Raw genomic sequence first — 22,693 nt, forward strand, 5'->3', positions numbered from 1 at the left:
CACTGTCCTTCAGCTAAGGGCAATGGTGATGATGGATGTACAGGCAGCATGACTGTGTGCATGGATGGGGTGTAGACTTGTGTACTGTCAATTGGTGGCCCAACAACAGACCCTGACAAACCTGCCTGTGCCTCAACACACCTATCCTCATGATCACTGTCTGTCTCAGTGACATCAGGTTCCCTGCTGTACTGAACCAGCCCCAGTTCAGCACCTGTGATAGGAAAACAGGAATCACTCTTTAAGACCTGAACATGATGTCAGACCACATGCACACATGCACACATGTGCACATGCATACATGCACACATGCACACACACAAAAATACACTCCTCCCTAAAGCAGACACACACAACACCAGCAATCTCAGAACATACACAATAGCAGGTGATGGTGGGGTACAGTATCACAAGCAAAACAGTCATATCACACATGTCAGCATGCAGGACATGTGTTGCTCAACAGTTTGCAGTGCAAGTGTAGACAGTCCTTGTTACTAACAGTATACATGGCTTTGATGCATGTGTTTTGTTATTAGGTGATGGGCCTCCCCCTGGAACACAATGCATACATGGACACAACACTGCTGTGCAGGTATTCAAAACTCTGTAATGTACTGTTCACCATAACAATGAGGTGTACATACCATGGCTGGGTGTGTATCTGTGTGTCAGATAGGTATCCAATGCTGATTACAACCTCTGTGTCTTTAGCAAATAATTGTTGACACATTTTTAGCACATACATGATGAGCATTCACACAACATCTTCAGTGGTGCATGGATAATTGATGGAATACCATTCGGCCACATACCCAATGTACGGTACTTATGGTGAGTGTAGATCATATTGTGGACATGCCAGTGTCATCCATGACATGGCATGCTAAAACACAACTGCATATTTAAACATTACACATACCCAATGTGTGTCAATGTGTGTCATGTGACCTAGCCACTCAATAGCATCACAAGACATATATGTGTCAGTTATGCAAATGGTGATTGGTATGCATATTGTTTAGAGGTGCATATGTGTGTACACATGCAACATTAAGGTGTATACCAAGGTGTATAGCAATGAAAGCTATGTGTAGTACAGTGGTTACAATAACTGGATGGGGTATAGTACCATAGGCCATCATCATGAAGCATCATGTGGTCACTCAAGGCTACAAATGTTTCCCAAACCAGCACTACTCATGCTGTACCGGAACTGTACTACCTTGGCTACATTCACCAGTTGTTACATGAGTTTGTAAGGAGGCCAATAAGGAACATTCCCTGACATGAATATGTAGTGTGTTGCAGAGTGTTTAAATGCCCCATGATAGGCCTCTACCCCTCAGGTATATTATGTGTAATGTGTGGATGAGATTTTGGATACTGGACTGTGTCTTTACAGAGGGTTTGGGAATCCTTTATGTGTAGCATGTTAAAATGCTCTGTGTATGACATAGATGTGTATGTTATGTGCATGTTGAGTATCAACTGTGCCTATCCAATGGTCACTACAGTCTCGCTACATCTGTTTGAGATGGTCTGGGTATTGCATGTGTTTGAGGCAGCTAATCACATTAGTGAGATGTGCATGGTCTTACACCAAACATGCACAGCATGCATTATGGGTAGGTGTGTTACATGTGTACATGGCCTACACCTTAACTATGACATGCACTTTTTATTTACAATAATAAATGTAGGACACACTCAACAGCATCTGTCCGCTGCCTTGATGTCACCCCAGAGGGACCTACATAGAGATGAGACAGTTTGTCAGTGGCCACAACTGTGGCATTGCTACTGTGTGTTTGCAATCTTAAAGTACAGTAACAGTTTACATTCACAGTGCTACAGATTATGTTCCAAATGATCAGTATTGCACAACTACAGCCTTCACATCTTTTAACGACACACTCCACATCTCATATATGCATGATCTACCAGTACAGATAACAGTAGTCTACAGATATGCCATGTTACCTGCATGCTCCATGTGTGCTTGCTGAGTGCCTCCAACCTCCATCATGGTGTATGTTTGCTGCTGTTGTTGTTGGGCAGGTGCCACCAGGCTCAGGAGCAGCTCCTCCACTCTGGTGAGGGGGGGGATATTAACACCACCTCCTGTTGCAAGCTGTTGTCTCCGCACATCAGCAGCATGCTGATGGACATGTCTGAGAAGATCACTGCAGTGGTGGCGTACCTGCTCATATGTCCGGTTATGCAGGCCTACTTCATTTACCCTGCGGACAACATCTTGCCACATTGCAGTACACTCCTGCTGGTCATAGCTGGTTCGTGAGAACACGAGACTGTAGTGCTAAATCATACTGGTAGTAATTATGTCACCTTCAGCACTACTGTAAGTGAGGTTCCTGCAATGTGCCATGATCCCTGGAAGACATAAATACTTAAATATGTCTGAGCAAGTCATATGGCACATTTAACATTATACAGTTCAGATATCATTGAACTGCCATATATAGCAACCTATTAGCTAACTGAGAGTGAAACACTTTAACTGCCACTTATCACTGCTCACCCCACAACTGCTTGGAAGTGCCTGGCTCACTCTCAATCTAATGAACCATGTCCTGCACAGCAACAAAATAAAATCACTATATAAGACTATACAAGAGTGCCTGGCACACTGTATGCAACACGATGCACCACCTAGCCACAGCAGATATACATCAAGCTGATGTGTAAAGAAATATATCATCCATCACATTGAGTGTAAGGTCCAGTAAAAGTATTACTATTATACCACACAACTTGTTAATGGCAAACCCGTGTCCAAAATATGTGCACAATTGGGAATATAGGTTGCATACTGCTGTAGTACACTATGAATGCTGCTAGATACGCAGTTATATGTTTTACCACACGTATGTCAAAGGACATGTTACAGGCATACCCACACACACATCAGACATAATTACAGGACACAAAGGTATGACAACCCAGATAAGCTTTCAGTGTGTACTATACAGTACTGTGTGTCAGTACTTACACAACCTTAATCTTGAGAAATGTAATCTGTGATGAATACAGGGACCACACAAAACAGTGGATGCAAGCAATGTGGACATACACCATACTTTGCTGTACAGGCCCAGAGATTCAAGTAGTACTACAGTACACACAGGATTTGGATTTAACATCAGTACCAATCAATAATCATAGATGTAGTGCTTTAGCCTCCAATGACACACCCTAGTTAAAACCAAGGGACTTAATCACACTGTATGCAATAGCATTTTTTCTGCCTAGCAACAGAATACACAGCTTTTGCTAGGATCAAAGCAAGGACACATAATACCATGACATAAACAGCTTTCCACTAAGCTATCCCACAGATACATATCTTTGATGTATTCACAAACACATTGACCATCACAGTCAGTTAACAGTACAGATAATCTATTGCAACAAGTAGATGTGGGTGTGTATAGGTATATATAACTATATATATATATATATATATATATATATATATATATACATATACACATCCACTGGTGTACATATACATATATATGTAGGCACATATACATTTCACCTTTCATAGTGAGAATATCAATTATACAAAGGATGTGAGGTGTACAGTAATGTAATAAAATTGCACAGTCTTGGGATAAATGCATTGAAGGTGTTCACAGCCCAGGTAGCTTTAGCAGACCTCACTGGCTTCAGCATTGCAAACTGAACAAACCACCCACAGTGTTTAACCACCGCATGTCATATACCAGCACTGTATGCTGTCTTATTTGTCACACACTAAAACCTATATACAAATATGTGCATACTAACCTTCACCAACATATATATCTCCACCCTTCACAAACAGTTGCAATATGTCAAAAGAAAACTCTGGTGATGTCCAAGTACAATCACAATGGCTTTAATGGAACAAGCAGTAGAAACATAATAAGAACATCTATTGCAACTGAACTGACTGAGCACTTTCACCCAATAAGGGCTTCTTCAGAGTCAGTTAACAAAACAGTACAAAGCCTTTATCAATGTAATTCAAATCACATTGTAGCCAATGAGCTTTTCTATACAATAAATGTGTTGTCTTTGTCTAAAAATTAACCCCTGCTAGTACAATACAGTCTCACAAGTCAAAAAGATTCTTTAAAACCAAAAGAGAACCAAGCTGTCTCTGGAAGTTCTTCCAATAAGAACCCCTTACTATTCCTTATTGTTAGGTTACAAAACTTTCAAATACTAAGAGCTTTGTGTTTTAATATACATGCCAAGGATAAAGTGTCATTGATGACAGGTGGTGTACTGGCATCCAATCTAATTTGCCATAAACACTCTCTAACTTCAAGCATGTTTTTATAGTCTCCACCAAAGTCTCTAGTGTAAAGTCTATCAATAACAAAAAATATAAATTTCTTGTAGTTGGTACAAGCCTTACTGTAACTAAATAAAGAATTTGTTGACTTTTTATTCTTAATGTCCCTGATGTGTTCCAGTATCCTTTGTCTTACTTTTCTTGTGGTCATACCAACGTAAAACGCTGGGCACGATAAACAAGTTGCCACATATATGACCATGTTGGTGTTACAGTTACAATAACCGGGACTCATCAGGGACCTTTTGTAGTTACCAGTTTGAACATAAGGGCCATCGTTAATGTACTTGTAAGCTTTACAGTTACCACACTTAGCCATCCTTGCAGGTTTGTGACTTGTGGATTTAGGTCTTTTTTTCCAAAAATTCTTTAATATTAAAACCCCTACTATTTATAAATTTGGGACCGTCTCCCAAAGTGTTTAGCATATCTATAGAAAATATATTGTGCCATCCTGTTTGAACAATTTCCTTTACTTTACCAGACATGATGTTATGTTGTAATACCATGCCTGTCTGAATGTCTTTAGGTTCATGTGGGTGTCTAAAAACCTTTTCTGTATCTCGTGCTTTATCTAATAGTATAGGTTTAAAGTCAGTTCCCCTTCTGTGAATAATATCATGTTTAACTGGAACCAATAAGTCCATCGGGTAACCTCTTTCCTTAAATAACCCAATGAGTATGTCCACTTCTTCCAAGAATGTCCTGTCCTCACTTGTTATACGGGATGCCTCGATTATCTGGCCTTTTACTAAATTTTTATTGACATAGTATGGATGACAACTCTCAAAATGTAGAAAGGTGTTGCTGTATGTCTTTTTCCTAAATAAACTGGATTGTATCTTCCCTTCTCTAATATATAAATGTAGATCCAAAAAAATAATCGAGCTGTTGTCAACCTTGCTGGTAAACTTCAAAAAAGTAGTAGTGTGATTTAAGTAGACTATAAAGTCATCCAATTAATTACGGGGACCCTTCCATAAAAACAATATGTCATCCAAAAATCTTAAATAAATAATCATCTTGGATGCATAGTTGGATGTCAAAACATATTGTTCTTCCCATGTATATTAAAACACAAAGCTCTTAGTATTTGAAAGTTTTGTAACCTAACAATAAGGAATAGTAAGGGGTTCTTATTGGAAGAACTTCCAGAGACAACTTGGTTCTCTTTTGGTTTTAAAGAATCTTTTTGACTTGTGAGACTATATTGTACTAGCAGGGGTTAATTTTTAGACAAAGACAACACATTTATTGTATAGAAAAGCACATTGGCTACAATGTGATTTGAATTACATTGATAAAGGCTTTGTACTGTTTTGTTAACTGACTCTGAAGAAGCCCTTATTGGGTGAAAGTGCTCAGTCAGTTCAGTTGCAATAGATGTTATTATGTTTCTACTGCTTGTTCCATTAAAGCCATTGTGATTTTACTTGGACATCACCAGAGTTTTATTTTTACAAGTTCTTATTCAATACAGTTGGATTGTTGAGTTGCAATATGTCCCCTGCTCTATGCACTTATACAGATGTGAATATATATGACACATATATATTTCTCCATATGTGTGTGGCATACACACACAAGGTCCACACTGTTGTAAGTCGCTGGACCTCAAAGCTGAAGTGTTGGGCCTTGCTGCAACACAAACAGGTATCACATATGAACACACACTAACATTAGGGGGTATATATGGCTACAAATGCTAGATAAGCATACTAGACTGCTACAGCAGTTGCTAATGCTAAGCTACACTTTAATATGACTATCATGCATGTGTTGTTCTGTCAAACCCATGTTTATATAATGTCAGTGCTAATCCCCCCAACAGCCATTGGCCACACTACTGTACAGAACACAGATAACATGGATCAGATCTTTGACATTTAATGGTGAGCTACACATTTCACAGGTATGTCCCACTGCCCACAGGTACACACTGTATTGTCCATAGCAGTAGTTAAGCAGAACATCTATGTACAAATAAGTACTGCTGCCACATATGAATGGTTCACATTATGTAGACTAATCTTCAATAACATCTACTACATGCCAGTAAATACATATGTGTCACATAACTTTCCTTTGTATGATTTGGTAATATTTCTTTTTCCTTTTCTCTGTTTCTCTCTCTCTCTCTCTCTCTCTCTCTGTCAGTCTCTGCAAATAAGTGATTGAGTTTGTTGGCAGAGATTGCAGCCTGCTTTTGTAGGTATTTGCACATGAGCATGTGATGGCCTTTGCACCAATTAGTGGCCACCATTTGCTAATTGCATGCAGCCTGCTGTGTAGTAATTGCAGTAATCACTGTCATAGCAACCTAGTACTATAAATTGCTAACTCAGGTAGGCGTGGCCCTTTCAGCTTTCCACGATGGAGATCATCCTTGTTTGCTGTGGACATCATTGTTTAAGACAGAAGGTTGGAATAGTTCTTATACCAGAATCCAGGGGTGTAGCCATAGATTTACATTTTGTACTCAGACCTAATGTTGCTGCTTCCAGTACCCACTTGTCAGTGTAGAAATGCACTCACCCCTCAAAATGCTACCCCAAGAAACATGGAAAGATGTACTTTCTTTTCAACTTTTACAATTAACTGCCATACAAAGCTAATTATTGAGATGTATTCCTTTGGCACAAGAATTGTTTGTGAACTGCTATACTATGAATATTCATTTACTCAGTTCTAAACAGTTTGTGCTTTTTTAGTGTTGACATTAGCACAAGCTGCTCAGAAAAACTGGACACATTTCAGTACTGTAAGAATGCTTACCTACATCCTTGGTAGACCCTGCACACACAAGTATATTCTACATTTGGGTAGGGGTGCAGAAGTACAGAGAGTGTAAGTATTATTGTGTGGATTTTATCTTGCTAGACTTAAACAGGGTTGCTGTGTACATGTTAGTTTATCAAGGCAAGTAGTCTGTCTGTGTAACTCCCAACTGTGGATCTATCCACATGGTAGCCAGAGAATAGCCTGTTATTTTTTGTCTGTGCACCACACAGGTTTTTTCAGCAATAGAGCAATGGCATTGTTACAGCTGGTTGCTATCAGTACATGGCTGCATCCATTTGTATTTCAGTGTTGTATTCCTACATAAGGGTATGCTTCCAAAACTCCTTCCAAAGCAATTTGCACAGTGTGTAACAGCAGAAAGGCTGATATGCCTCTGTGTTTCTGCCTTTGCCAGACCTCTCAAACACTCAGGTACATATTTGAACAGACTCAGGGAAAAGTAAAGGAAAAGTCAGGGACACCTTTAAAATGTTAGTGCCATTAAGTTTAAACATTGAGAAAATCAGAGCATATGAATGAATACACCTTTTCTGAAGTAAAAGAAGTGTCTAACTCTTAATTATTGTCATTTTTCATAAAGTGTAAATCACCATCTTTCTGGCCAAAGTCAGTAGTTTTAGGAGGGATTCAGAGGGACAGAGATAAAATGTGTGTCGAAATCAGGGACATCCCTGAAAATTAGGGACAGTTGGGAGGTATGGCCTCTGCCCTAAACAGATATGCCAGTGTTTGTCCTGCTGTGATACTGTGTGGGGTTGTAAAGTGATGGTGTAACATTATTTCCTGCTAGAATGGCTGCTTCTCTTATCACAGTCATGTAATGTAATCCCACAACAACTGTTGGTAAAGATCCACAGAACAGGTTGTGTGGTATGGCATTCATATTTTTCCTTTACATTCACTCATTCTGATGCATGATATATTTATTTCAGCACCAACTTGTTGTATATCTACCGTGGCTTAGTGGTACTTCATGTTGTGTAGTGTGTACAAGGTCCGGGGTTCGAGACTGGCAGAGATGTTTTATTTTGCTCCTGAGTAAAACAAGGGCCCTCACATACAGAGTGACTAAGGCACTTCTAAGCAGTTGTAAGTGGGTTTGCGTGATGCTTAGCAATGCTTAGCTAAGCGCAAACAAGCACACACTCGCGCAAACCCGCTAACTACTGCTTAATAGTGCTTACTCCTGCTAACCCCCGTGCTCATTTCTTTGAAAGAAAAGAAAAATGAGGAGATAGGAAAGTGGTGAAAAAGGGGCACAAAGAGGGAAAGATAGTATGGAAAGTAGCTCGGGATGTGCAGGATGGGTGTATGGAAGGTCCATAGCTGCCTGTTTCTTTAACAGCAACAGCTGTGCATATGGAATAAATTTGGAGGTAGATATGAAACCTTCAACCCCTGAGAGAGGGGTGAGGACAACAAAGTATGTCATAATGCCAATTAAATTACATTGTATGTGTCCAGTGGACATGTGTGCAAAATGGGTGCTATGTATGGGGCATAATTTTTTTTTGGGAGCAGATTGCCCTTTTTTTTCAGGTGAGAATGGAATGTGGGGTAGGGGAAGTAGGTATATTTGGGGAGGTAGGTTGGGGAAGTAAACAGACAAGACAAACAAGATGCATACAGGGATGGTATATGACACATGTGGTGGGTGAACACCTTTGACGGGGAGGGATGTTTGGAAATCACAAGCCCATGAGCCCACAGATGAAAACAGTGGGACTGAGGTCCTCACCCATGGGCAGTCACCACTGCACCTTCACAGCCCAGAGGGTGGCTGTGCTGGGGGCTGTGTAGGAGGGGCAGCCTGACACGGGAGTTGCACCACTAGTGCCTCAAGCTGGCGTAGAGGTTCTGCAACAGAACGTTCAATCTCTCTACGCACCACAGCCCGGACCATTCAAAGGGTGATAGGTGACCCTCCTCTGCCCACGCTTGCACAGGGGGGCCAAGCCCCATCCCCTGCAGCACTTCCACCTGAAGGTGGCACAGGGCCAATGGAGGAGGAGGTCCCAGGCTGGGCACCGGACCTGCTGGTGCCAGGTGCCATGGCCAGCTGAGGTGGGACAGGTGGGTCCGCTGGGACTGGCCTTCCCATACGAACTATGTTTTGGAGGGTTTAATAAAGATATGGGTTAGTAACAGTCAGCAGCATTTCCAATTAGTTATAACAGCATGCAGAAGTATTCCCATTAACCCAACACACCAGATTTTCAACAGTTGAAAAGCAAGCATAACACATGCATATATAGAACAATAGTGGACATTACAACAGCATGCAGGTTGAATTCATGGCAACAGGCCCCAAATATTGTGGTATTTTAACAGGGCACATGCATAGAAATAAAAGCCAATATTTATAAACCAATAGGACATATGTCTCAAAAAATGTTTTGAGATTAGACATACCGATTGAGGTGTGGAATTGCATTTTTTATGCACATACAGTAGGGTGGAAAAAGATAGCTCAGTTAACAACGTATATATCCTTCTAGTTTTCACTACATTCCTATTAACTGCAGTTATATGTCCCTTACATGTATTATTACACTACCAAATGTCCTTATATTGTGCAATTGGATTTTGCTAGATCATTATATACATGAGCTGTATCTTACATACAAACTGTCCAAGATGCAGATGTTACTGCTACATATTTTGAGAGTTGCTGACACATACTACTGCTAAGATGGTACACTGACAGCTCTACTTTCATATAATTATCTAGATATTTTCAGGTGAAAGTATCAGTTATATGTTAACAGCTCCCTACATTTCTGGCAGCACACTGACATTTCTGGGGAACACAATACCAAGCTACTCATGTGCTGGATTAACCTGTACATGCTGGGCATGAACCAACAGTTGAGGGCTGTAAATATGCATAAAAGCTACTGGCACTCCCTTCATCCACGTTATATGGGCCTACCCAAGTGTGGGTTAACACTACTTAATATAACAACTATTTGTAAAATGCAACAGTACAACAACATATCAAAGAAAATGACACAGACGCATTCCAGGATTTATACTTTTATTAAGGGATTATTACGCCTTTATTTATTGGATTAAAACACTTTTTGAAGGCTCTCTCATTTATTTTATATAACAGTACATGCAGAATAATTACTAACCTGCCTGATGATGCAGCCTTTGCAACTTATCTTCATGGGCTTGCTGATTCATAGCCCGGACACCTCCAGCTGTGAAGTAAATGCAGTGATATTGAGACATACCTATCCATAGTATAGACAAGCATAGCAATTCTTAACTACTTAATACAATGGCTACTTACTCAGTACTGGGGCATTAGGCATCACATGGGACTCCTGGATCCACTGGTCCAGTTGATCCTCCTTACGTCGCTTCAGGTCAGAATAATGGTGCCTGACCTGCTCACCAGTCCGAGGAATGCCAGTGGCACTGGCGAGATCATGAGCAAGACTGTTCCAGGCCTCCATTTTGTATTGGGTGCCCTGGTACTGGCCCCACAGGAGTCTTTCCTCATGATTGTGAACAAGGAGGCAAACCATTACTTTGGTCTCCTCAATGCCCCAGCATTGAGCTTGAAATCGAGTGCCTTCTCCAACACTGGCCATGCTGACTGCAGAAGGGAGCTACAACCAGTTATGGCAAGTATTTCCACCTGTGGAGCTTAAATATACGTAATTTCCCACACTTATTTGTGATTGGCCAGTTTTTAAAAAAATCAGCTGTAGGCACACCTACTTAGCTGATGTTGGCAATGTTTAATATTCCTTTGATAGATATGTGTCTATTGAAAGTGCATGGTTAAGAAATGCTGTCATGGCTTAGTGGTTATGTACTGTGACTATAGTGCACAGTATCCTAAGTTCGAGCCCTGTCACTGCTTTTTATTTTCCTACTGGCCAGACCTGAATGGTTAAGGTACAGTAAAGGAGGTGTGGCTGTGTTTAGCCGACTTTGCTCAACTTTGCCCGACTTTGCCCAACGTTGATTGACGTTGCGCCCAGTGTTGCCCGACGTTGCGCTGGTTAGCGTGGTGTTCAGCTACGTGCAAATATGTTGTAGGTGCACTGGTTGGCGCGGTGTGCAGCTGCACACAAAGACATTGCGCTTGTTGATGCGGTGCTCAGCTACGAGCAATTGATTTTAAATATGCTAAATACTGCTAAAATGTGCTTAGTAGTGCTTTATATTGCTTAAAATAAGTTACTCATGCCTCAGAATGCATAACCATTTCACCTCCATATATATATATAATTTGTTCACTACTACTACATATAACATTTGAATGCTTTTTACAAAACTTATACATAATAAATGTCAGCAAATGTTTTTGTATACAAATTTCCGACAGAAAATGGAATGTGCAGTAGTGGGACTTGAACTGGGAATGCTTCCTCTTTGTGCGAAGGCTCTAACCACTATGCTATCGCTATTTTGCTTAATTTGCATATATTTTTGTTATTATCCTCTTCGGTGTCTAGGCTGCTAACTGTATCTAAGCAATGGGCAAACCTGCGCAAACATGTGCAAATACAGGGAGCTATATCGGAAATAAAGCAAAAAAAAAAAATTCTTTTAATTTTTAAATTTGTATGAGGTTTAACATATGGGGGAGTGTAGTGACAATGTATACATGTGAGCGGACTCGCTCATGTAACTCGACATTTCTTGGGTTTTGTCAGTGCAGGGGCGTGGATTTTGGACTGCTCGGCAGTCCGACACGCCCCCACACTCGTCCACACTCCGTGTAAGCTTTAGAGTTGAGGCAGCGCGCCCTCATTAATATGCATGGTGCGCTGCCATCATACTCTTAGACTGGCTTTTCCATGTAAGACTAATCTAGTCTTACACGGAAGATTAGGGAATCCTGGGGTTTATCTGTTATTAATTTGGCTGCACTGTAATACATCCTGTTTAATTCTGTTATATCGCATGAATCTCTATGAACATTTCTCATTACTATGTTCATTTGTTTTATCAAACTTCTAACGCTTTGGGTTTTATTGACTTTCTGTAGTCTGTTTTTTTCATTGATATTAATATGTTTGTCCATCTATATTAAATCAAGCAACTCTTTTCTTAGATCATTTTCTTCTAAACTGAGGGCACATTCTTTGTCTCCATGTTTTCCGGCCATTCTGCAGAAAGTTCCAGACCATCCTCCTGTGCTACATTGTCTTCACTGTCATCCTGTGTCATACTTTGCTCTTTCATATGGGAACTCACTGACCTATCACTCCACAACACTGACTGTGTCAGAGTTACCACAGTTTCCTGTTCCTTCCCTTGCTGTGCAACTCCAGTTGAACTTTTGTATTGGTTTCCTGTGGAATGCTCTACATTATATTCATATGGCAACTGATCAGATGTTTCCTGCTCCACTGGTTTCTCCTTAATTTGGGGATCCATTGCTCTGTCCTGCTGTGATGTTATCAAAATTAGATTTTCTACACTAAATCATGCACTTTGCAGGTAATCCATAACCTCAGTTTCCATTTCTTTAACTTCACCATTACTAATCCTCCTTTCTACTTTTCCTCTTTGCTTTCTTATTTTTGCATTGTAAAATTTTCCATATATGGATGCCTTTGCCTATATTTCTCTTCAAAATATCTTTGGTACTGCTCTTTTTGTATTGATTAATTTTGCTTTCTACTTTGCATAAATATTGCACCATATTAAATCTCTTTCTCTTTCCCACGTCCATATTTCTTCTTCAGGTGTCTTTTGCTCCTCCTGTTTCTCCTTATTTGGGGGGGGAGCTCATTGTTCCATCATGCTGTGATATAACCTGTGTTAGGCTTTCTACACTAAATCCTTAACTTTGCAGGTATTCCATAACTTCAGGGAGAAGGGTAAGCTGAATTTATATGCTGATAATTTGTCTATATGTATGCTGAATGGGGTGCTATTGTTATGTAACAACTCAGTACAAGCTGAGTATTAATTAAAAAAGACTTATGATAGCCTTTAATATTGGTAGCTATATACATTTCATACTCAGAAATGGTCGATTACATTTCATTTCCTCTAAGTTCTTTGTTCAGCATCTTTAGTTTAATTATTAGGTGTATGATTTTCAGTTTATTACTGAAGGTGAGAATTTTCTTTCTATTTTTTTATATAGCTTGTTTATGTTAGGGGTGTACCACAGGAATTTGTTTCCAAAGTTGGTACTATATTTCTGACAACTTGGGGCCAGTGTCTCATTTAAGACATCGAGTAAAAATAGAAACTCTCTGAAAATGTGGCAGTATTGGATACTGAGCCCTATAGGGGAGTGGGACTCTTGAAATACTTTAGGTCATCATCTCACCACAGTAAAATAGCCTTATAGAAGTCTCTAAATATAGTGGGTTTGCAGGTATTGTTGTGTTTGGTCCTGTTGGTGTAAACCACTGAGTGGTGATCGTGCTGAAGAGTAAAGGAAGTACTATACAAAAAGAGCATAATAGCACTATATTTGTGATGACCACATCCAGGAAATATGACTCCCTGGTGGGGTGTAGCCTATCTTGTCTAGAGAGTTAATATCGATGAAATCTAGGAAATATTATGTATACTATATAGCCTCTTGTGATTACAGAGTTTGAGTGCTAAGTAAGTTGTGTATTCATCAAAAAAAAATGAGTGTACCAATGAAAGAAATGTCAAGTGACATATTGGTATGAATGGTTAGAAGCCAGGACCAGAAAGACACTGCTAGGTATGTGTTCCATTTGAGCTATCAACATCCTTGTTAGAAAAGTCCTCTGTTTAACAACTTATCCAAAGGTAGAGAACAACTCCGGAGTGCATCACCCTTTTACACTTCAGAACAGTGTGAGGATGGGAAAAGGATGTTGAAGATTAGGATGGGAAGAACACTTTGAGCTCCATATTGGCAATGTCTGTTTAATAAGAATTTTTTTCCAACCAAGATGGTGGTAGTTTAGATAGAGCACACAAATATAGCACCATTATGCTCACAAATATCCTATTGAGCCAAAGAAGACCATGAAAAGGATGTGAATCAGCAGGAATGTAGCAGAAACTACACATTGGCATGAGTATGTTCCACTTGAATTACTAGGATTATGATCACATGAGACCTACTCCTTAGGAAATTGAGGAACAGTAGTACAGAAAGGAAAGCACAAGCCAGATCTTGATAAATGTGTTTTCCACTTCAGCTACTGAATGTATGGGATAATAGCTTAATATGTTGTCTAAAGCACAGTACACCAAAACTTCAGCAGCCTTCTGTATCTAAATCAATAGAAGTATGATGTGATATTCACAACCTACACTTTTAAGGCATTTTTCAAGTTGATTTACTGGGACCTTAATTCAACATCTTTCTAGAAGAATAGGACAATGTCTAGAAATGCTATTTAATAATCTGTCAGATCATAGAATCATAGAAGGCTATAAAGAAACACGATGTAATCATGACCAACATCCTGATGCTACAAAAATAAAAAGAACCAAGATGTGATGATGATCCACACAGTATGATGCTACAAAAATGAAAAGAACCATGATGTGATTATCTATATCCTGATGCCACAAGGATGAAAAGAACCATACTGTGATGATGATCCACATCCTGATTCCACAAAGACCCAACAAACCAGGCTGAGATGATGATTTGCATCCTGATTTCATGAAGATAAAAAGAACCAGAATATGATGATGATCTACTTCCTGATTCTACAAAGTTGAAAAGAACCAAGATCTGATGATGATCTACATCCTGATGATACAAAGATATAAAAAGGAATGTCATGATAATCCACATCCTGATTCTACAACAATGAAAAGAATCATGCTGTGATGATGATTCACATCCTGATGCTACAAATCTGAAAATAATCTGGCTGTAATGATGATATGTATCTTGATGCTACAAAGATGAAAAGAACATCTACATCCTGATCTACAAAGACGAAAAAAATGAGGATGTGATGATGATCCATATCCTGTTCTTGCAACAATGAAATAAAAACACTGCAATGATGTTTCTCATCATGTTATTACACAGTTGAAAAGGACCAGGCTGTGATGATGATCTGCATCCTGATACTACAAAGATGACATGAACAGGGATGTGAAAATGACCCAAACCATGGTGCTACAAAGATGCAAAGAACATACTGTGATGATAACCCACATTCTGATGTTATAAAGATAAAAAGAACAAGGATGTGATGATGATCTACCTCTTGATGCTATGAAGATGAGAAGTACCAGAATGTGATGATGATAATCCACATCCCAATTCTACAAAGATGAAAAGAACAAGAATCTGATGATGATCCACATCCTGGTATTGGAAAGCTGAAAAGTACCATGATGTGATGATGATCCACATCATGATTCTGCAAAAGGAAAAAGAACCTGGATGTAATGAGGATCCACATCCTGATGATGCAACGGTGAATAAAACTATGATAAGGTGATACGCATCCATATATTACAAAGATGAAAAGAACCAGGAAGTATCATAGACACCTATAGATTATAAAGATGAAATGAACCAGCTTGTGATGACCCACATTATTGTGCTAGAAAGATGACAAGAATCAGAATATGATGATGATTCACATCCTGATATTACAAAGATGAAAAGAACCAGGATGTTATGATATACAGATCCTGATGATATAAAGATGAAAAGAACCATGATGTGACGTGATAATGATCCACAGTTTCATGCTACAAAGATGAAAAGAAGCAATATGTGATGATGATTCACATTCTGATGTTCAGAGATGAAATGAACCAGTATATGGTGATGATGATCTACTCCCTGCTGCAAAAATGAAAAAGGAAGGATGTGATGATGATCTAAATCATGATGCTATGAGGATGACACAAAATAATTTGTGATGTTAATCTACAACCCGATGGTAAGAATATGAAAAGAAGCAGCCTGAAATGATGTTCCACATATGTTTGTTACAAAGATTAAAAAAGCAGGCTGTCATGATGTTTTGCATAATGTTGTACAAATTTTAAAAAATCCAGGCTGTGATGATGATCTACATTCTGATGCTATGAAGATGAGAAGAACCATGATATCATGATGATCTACATTGTGATGCTATGAAGATGAAGGAAACAGGAAGTGATGATAATCCACATTACAATGGAGTGAAAGTGAAAAGAACTAGGATGTGATAATGATCTTTATAGTGATGCTAAGACGATGACAAGAAACAGATCCACATCCTGATGCTACAAAGAAAAATAACCTTTATATGATCATGAACAACTTCCTGCTGATTCAAAGGTGACATGAACCATGCTGTCATGATGATCCATATCCTGATGGTACACTTATGAAGGAAACAGGATGTAATGATGATCCACATCCTAATGCTATGAAGAAAAAGAAAACACAATGTGATGATTCATATCCTGATTCTACAAAAATGAAAACAACCAGGATATGATGATGATCCAGATCCAGATGCTGCAAAGATAAAAAAACAGTATGTGATGTTGATCCATATTATGATCTACAAAGATGAAAAGAACCATGGTAACATAATCTACATCCTGATGCTACAAATCAGAAAAAGAAGCAGGATGTGATGATGATCCACATCCTGATGCTACAGTGGTGACAAGAACCATGCTGTGATGATGATCTGTATCCTGATGTTACAAATCTGAAAGAACTAGGATAGCATGGTGATTCACATCCTGCTGCTGTGAAGAGGAAAAGAACCAGAATGGGATTATGATCTTCATTCTGATGATACAGAGATGAAATCCCTAGGATGTGATGATGGTCTACATCCTGATGCTACAAACATGAAAGGAACCAGGATGAGGTGATGATACACATGCTGTTGCTGCAAATATGAAGATAACAAAACTGTGCTGATGATCGACATCTTAATGTGACAAAGATGAAAAAAAAACAGGATGTAATGATGATCCATTCCCTGATGCTACAAATGTGAAAAGAAACAGGATGTGATAACAATCTATATCATGATGTTAAGAAGATGACAGGAAACAGGATGTGATGTAATCCATATCCTGATGTTACAAGGATGACAAGAAACATGGTCATGATCTGTATTCTGATGATACAAAGATAGAAAGAACCACAATGTTGCAGTGATTCACATCCTGATATGAAGATGAATAATACCAGGATGTGATGATGATCCTCATTCTGATACTACAAAGATAACAATTACCAGAGTGTGAAGATCACCAATATCCTGAGGCCACAAAGAAGAAGGAAACCATGATGAAGTGATGGTCTACATTCTGCTGCTACAAAGATGAAAAGAATCAAGTTGTGATAATGATCAGCATCCTAATGTTGCGAAGATGAAACGAGCCAAGATATATTGATGATTCACATCCTGATGATGTGAAGTTGAAACTATGAACATAACAAGAAACAGGATGTAATGTTGACTCCCGAACTAATCCTACAAATATGAAAACAGCCAATATGAAATGATTATCCAAATTGTGTTGCTACAAGGATGGACAATAGGCTGTGATGATGATTCCCATCATTTTACTTCAAAGCTGAAAAGGACCAGACTATGATTATGATCTGCATCCTGATGCTACAAAGATGAAATAAACAGGGATTTGATAATGATCCAAGCCATGGTGCTACAAAGATGTAAGGAACCATGCTGTGATCATGATCCACATTGTGATGGTACAAATATGAAAAGAACAAGGATATGTTGATGATCCATATCGTGAATCTATGAAGATCAGTAGATTTGGGCTATAATTATGATATACATCCATATGCTATGAAAACAAAAAGAACCAGTATGTGATGATAATGATCCACATGCTGATGCTAATAAGATGATAAAAACAAGGATGTGATGATGATTCACAACCTGTTGCTGGAAATCTGAAAAGAACCATACTGTGATGATGATCCACATCCTGATGCTACAAATATGAAAGAAACAGAATGTGATGCTGATCAACATCCTGGTGTTACAAATATGAACAAAACAGGATGTAAAGATGATCTGCATTCTGATGCTAAGAAGAAAAATAAAAGATGTGATCATAATTCACATCCTGATGCTACAAAGATTAACACAACCAGGATGTGATGATGATCCACATTCTGATCGGGCAAAGATAGAAAGAAGCAGGATGTAATGATAATCCCCATGCTGATGCTACAAAGATTAAAAGAACCAGGTTGGGATGATGGCCCATATTCTGATGCTACAAAAATGATAGTAACAGTTTGTGATGATGATTCACATTCTGATGATGCAAAGATAAGAGGAACCAGGATGTGAAGTGAACAAAGATATAATGATGATCTAAATACTGATTCCACAAAGATAAAATGAGCAGGGATGGGGATGGCATGATGATCCTTATCCTAGTGGTTCAAAGATTAAATAAACCAGGATGTGATGATGATCCACATCCTAATGCTATAAAAATGAAAATATCCAGGAAGTGATGATGGTCCACATCTGGATTCTGCAAAGATGAAACAAAAACAGTGTGTGATGATGACCCACATTCTGATGCTACAAAGAAGAAATGAACCATGATGTATAGATGAACCACATCCTGATGCAACAAAGATAAAAATAACCAGAGTGTAATGATGATCCACATCCTGATGCTATGAGGATGAAAAGAACCAGAATGTGATGTTGAAGCAAACTGTGATGCTAAGAAGATGAAAAGAACAAGGATGTGATGATATGCATTCTGATGCAACAAAGATGAAAATAACCAGAATGTTATGATGATCCACATTTTAATGCTACAAAGATGAAATGAACAAGGATGGAAATGACGATGCACATTATGATGGTAAAATGATGAAGTGAGCCAGGTTGTGATGTTAATCCACATCCTGATGTTGCAAAGATGAAAAGAATCAGAAGTGATGATGATGCACATCCTTGATGCTATAAAGATGAAAAAAAAACTGGGATATGATGATTATCCACAACTTGATCCTATGAAGATGAAAAAAGATAGAATGTGATAATGATCAACATCCTCATGCTACAGTGATGAAAATAATGATAATGTAATGATGATACTACCCATTGTGATGCTACAAATATGAAAAGAATGAGGACATGATGATGATATGAATCCTTTTTGTACAAAGATGAAGAGAACTAAGGTGTGATGCTAAGCCACTTCCTGAGGCTATAGAGATGAAAAGAACCAGGTTGTAATGATCTACATCCTGATGCTACTAAGATGAAAATAATTAGGATATGATCATAATCTACGTTATGGTGCTACAGAGATGAAAAAAACATGCTGTGATAATTATCCACTTCCTAATACCACAATGAAGACATGAACCAGGATGTAATGATGATCCAGTTCCTGATATCACAAAGATGAAATGAACCAGGATGTGGTGATGATCCACATCCTGCCATTACTAAAATGAAATGAACATGAATGTGATGATGAGCCATATCAATATGATATAAAGATTAAAATAATGAAGATGTGATGATGGTCCTCATCCTAATGCTACAAAGATGAAAAGAAGTATGATGTGATGTCAATGAACATTCTGATGCTACAAAGATGATAAGAACAATGTTGTGATGAAGATCCACATCCTGATGCTACACAGATGAAAACAACCAAGATATGATGATGGTTCTCATCTGGATGCTTCAAAGATGAAAAGAACCAGGAGTTGATGATGATCCACACCCTGATGCTGCAAAGCTGAAAAGAGCAAAGTCATGATGATAATCCACATCCTAATGGTCTAACATCCTCATGCTACAATGATGAAAATAATGATAATGTAATGATGATACTATCCATTGTGATGCTACAAATATGAAAAGAATGAGGACATGATGATGATATGAATCCTTTTTGTACAAAGATGAAGAGAACTAAGGTGTGATGCTAAGCCACTTCCTGAGGCTATAGAGATGAAAAGAACCAGGTTGTAATGATCTACATCCTGATGCTACTAAGATGAAAATAATTAGGATATGATCATAATCTACGTTATGGTGCTACAGAGATGAAAAAAACATGCTGTGATAATTATCCACTTCCTAATACCACAATGAAGACATGAACCAGGATGTAATGATGATCCAGTTCCTGATATCACAAAGATGAAATGAACCAGGATGTGGTGATGATCCACATCCTGCCGTTACTAAAATGAAATGAACATGAATGTGATGATGAGCCATATCAATATGATATAAAGATTAAAATAATGAAGATGTGATGATGGTCCTCATCCTAATGCTACAAAGATGAAAAGAAGTATGATGTGATGTCAATGAACATTCTGATGCTACAAAGATGATAAGAACAATGTTGTGATGAAGATCCACATCCTGATGCTACACAGATGAAAACAACAAGATATGATGATGGTTCTCATCTGGATGCTTCAAAGATGAAAAGAACCAGGAGTTGATGATGATCCACACCCTGATGCTGCAAAGCTGAAAAGAGCAAAGTCATGATGATAATCCACATCCTAATGGTTTGAAAATGAAAACAACCGGGAAGGGATGATGGTCCATTTCATGATGCTATAAAGATGAAAATAACCAGGATGGGATTATGATCCACATCCTGGTTCTGCAAAGATTAAAGGAATACAGATATGATGATGATGATCTACATCCAGATGCTATAAAGATGAAACAAAAACAGTGTGTGATGATGATACACATCCAGATGCTATGAAGATGAGAAGAACCAGGGTGTGATGATGATCCATATCTAGACATTATAAGGATGATAGCAATCAGGATGTGATTATGTTCCACACCTGGATGATATAAAGATGAAAAAAAAACAGAATGTAAAGATGATCTGCATCCTGATGCTATTAAAATAACGAGGATGTGATGCTGAACCACATCCTAATGCTACAAAGATGAAAAGAACCATGATGTTATGATCCACATTCTGATGCTCCAAAGATGAAAATAACCAGAATGTAACGATGATCCACACTATGAGCTGCAAATATGAAATGAAGCAAGATGTGATGATGATCCTCATTATGATGGTACAAAGATGAAGTCAGCCAGGATGTGATGATACTCCACATCCTGATGCTACAATCATGAAAAGAACCAGGATGTCATGATGACCCACATCCTGATTCTATAAAGATGAAAAAATAAGAATATGATGATGACACACATCCAGATGCTACAAGGATGATAACAATCAGGATGTGGTTATGATCCACATCTGGATGATATAAAGATGAAACAAAATGCAGAATGTAATGATGATCCAGATTCTACTGCTATAACCATGAAAAGAATGAGGATGTGATGATGAACCACATCCTGATGCTACAAAGATGCAAAGAACCAGGATGCAATGATGATTCTCATTCTGATGTTATAAAGATGGAAAGAAGTAGGATGTGATAAAGATGCATATACTGATGCAATGAACATTACATGACCCAGGATGTGATGATTATACACATCCTGATGATACAAATATGAAAAGAATGAGGATGTGATGATGCTATACATCCTGATGATAGAAAGATGAAGAGAACCAGGATGTGATGAGACCCAGAGAGAAAAGCTCCAGTAATCTTATTGTACAACTTAGAGCAATAACATCAAAATTACAAAAAAAAAATCAGTGGAGTAACAACAGCTGAATACATTTATTTTAAAGAGGAGAACAAAAAATAAACAAAATGGCATATACACAATGCCATGCAAAATGCAATACAGTCATAATCATGAGATAGCTAAGTAACTATCTAATAAAATGTGCACATTAGTTCTAATCTTTTATCATGGGATTAGCATTTTACAGTGGATGAAAAGTCAAAGCCAAGAAAGCTGATTGAGAGTAGAGTAGTATTGGTTATGTGGTAGATATTTTACAAAAGGGCCTTACAGAAACAGATGTTTGGTGCCAGAGCCATGGGCTCAAGCTCATTGCCAAGAAATACATAGTTATCCCCTTTGGGAAAAAACATGTACCCATGAATTACCACATAGGTGGCAGTACACTAAACACTGAAAGTGTGATAAGAGACTTAGGGACACAGATGGACAGTGGTCTCACCTTCAATAACCACATCACCACAACAGTCAGGAAATCCTTCTATGTGGCACACCTCATCACTAAGGGCTTTTCATCCAGAAAAAAGGAGGTCATTGTCCCACTGTACTCATCCCTCATTAGACCCATTATATAATACAATGCCCCATTTGGTATGTACCTCTCAAGACATCTGCAACAACTGGAAAGGCAGCAGAAATACCTCACTAAAAGAATCACAGGCCTAAAGCAGATTCCCTATGCTGACCATCTAAAAGAACTCCACCTATACTCTGTCGCATATCGTCTACTCAGAGGCGATCTCTGCTTAACATACAAGGCCATGTGAAACCCAGAGCAGTTGGACATGCTACAATTAAAAAATCCCAATTCCTCAGAGACTCATGCTCCAGGGATCTAAACCTTGTCATCACAATGAACAAAACATACTGGAGGGATAGGTTCCTGACCCAGAGACTCCTC

Source organism: Protopterus annectens, chromosome 2.part2, assembly GCF_019279795.1.
Source record: "Protopterus annectens isolate FY-2018-M chromosome 2.part2, PAN1.0, whole genome shotgun sequence".
NCBI classification, from domain to species: domain Eukaryota; kingdom Metazoa; phylum Chordata; order Ceratodontiformes; family Protopteridae; genus Protopterus; species Protopterus annectens.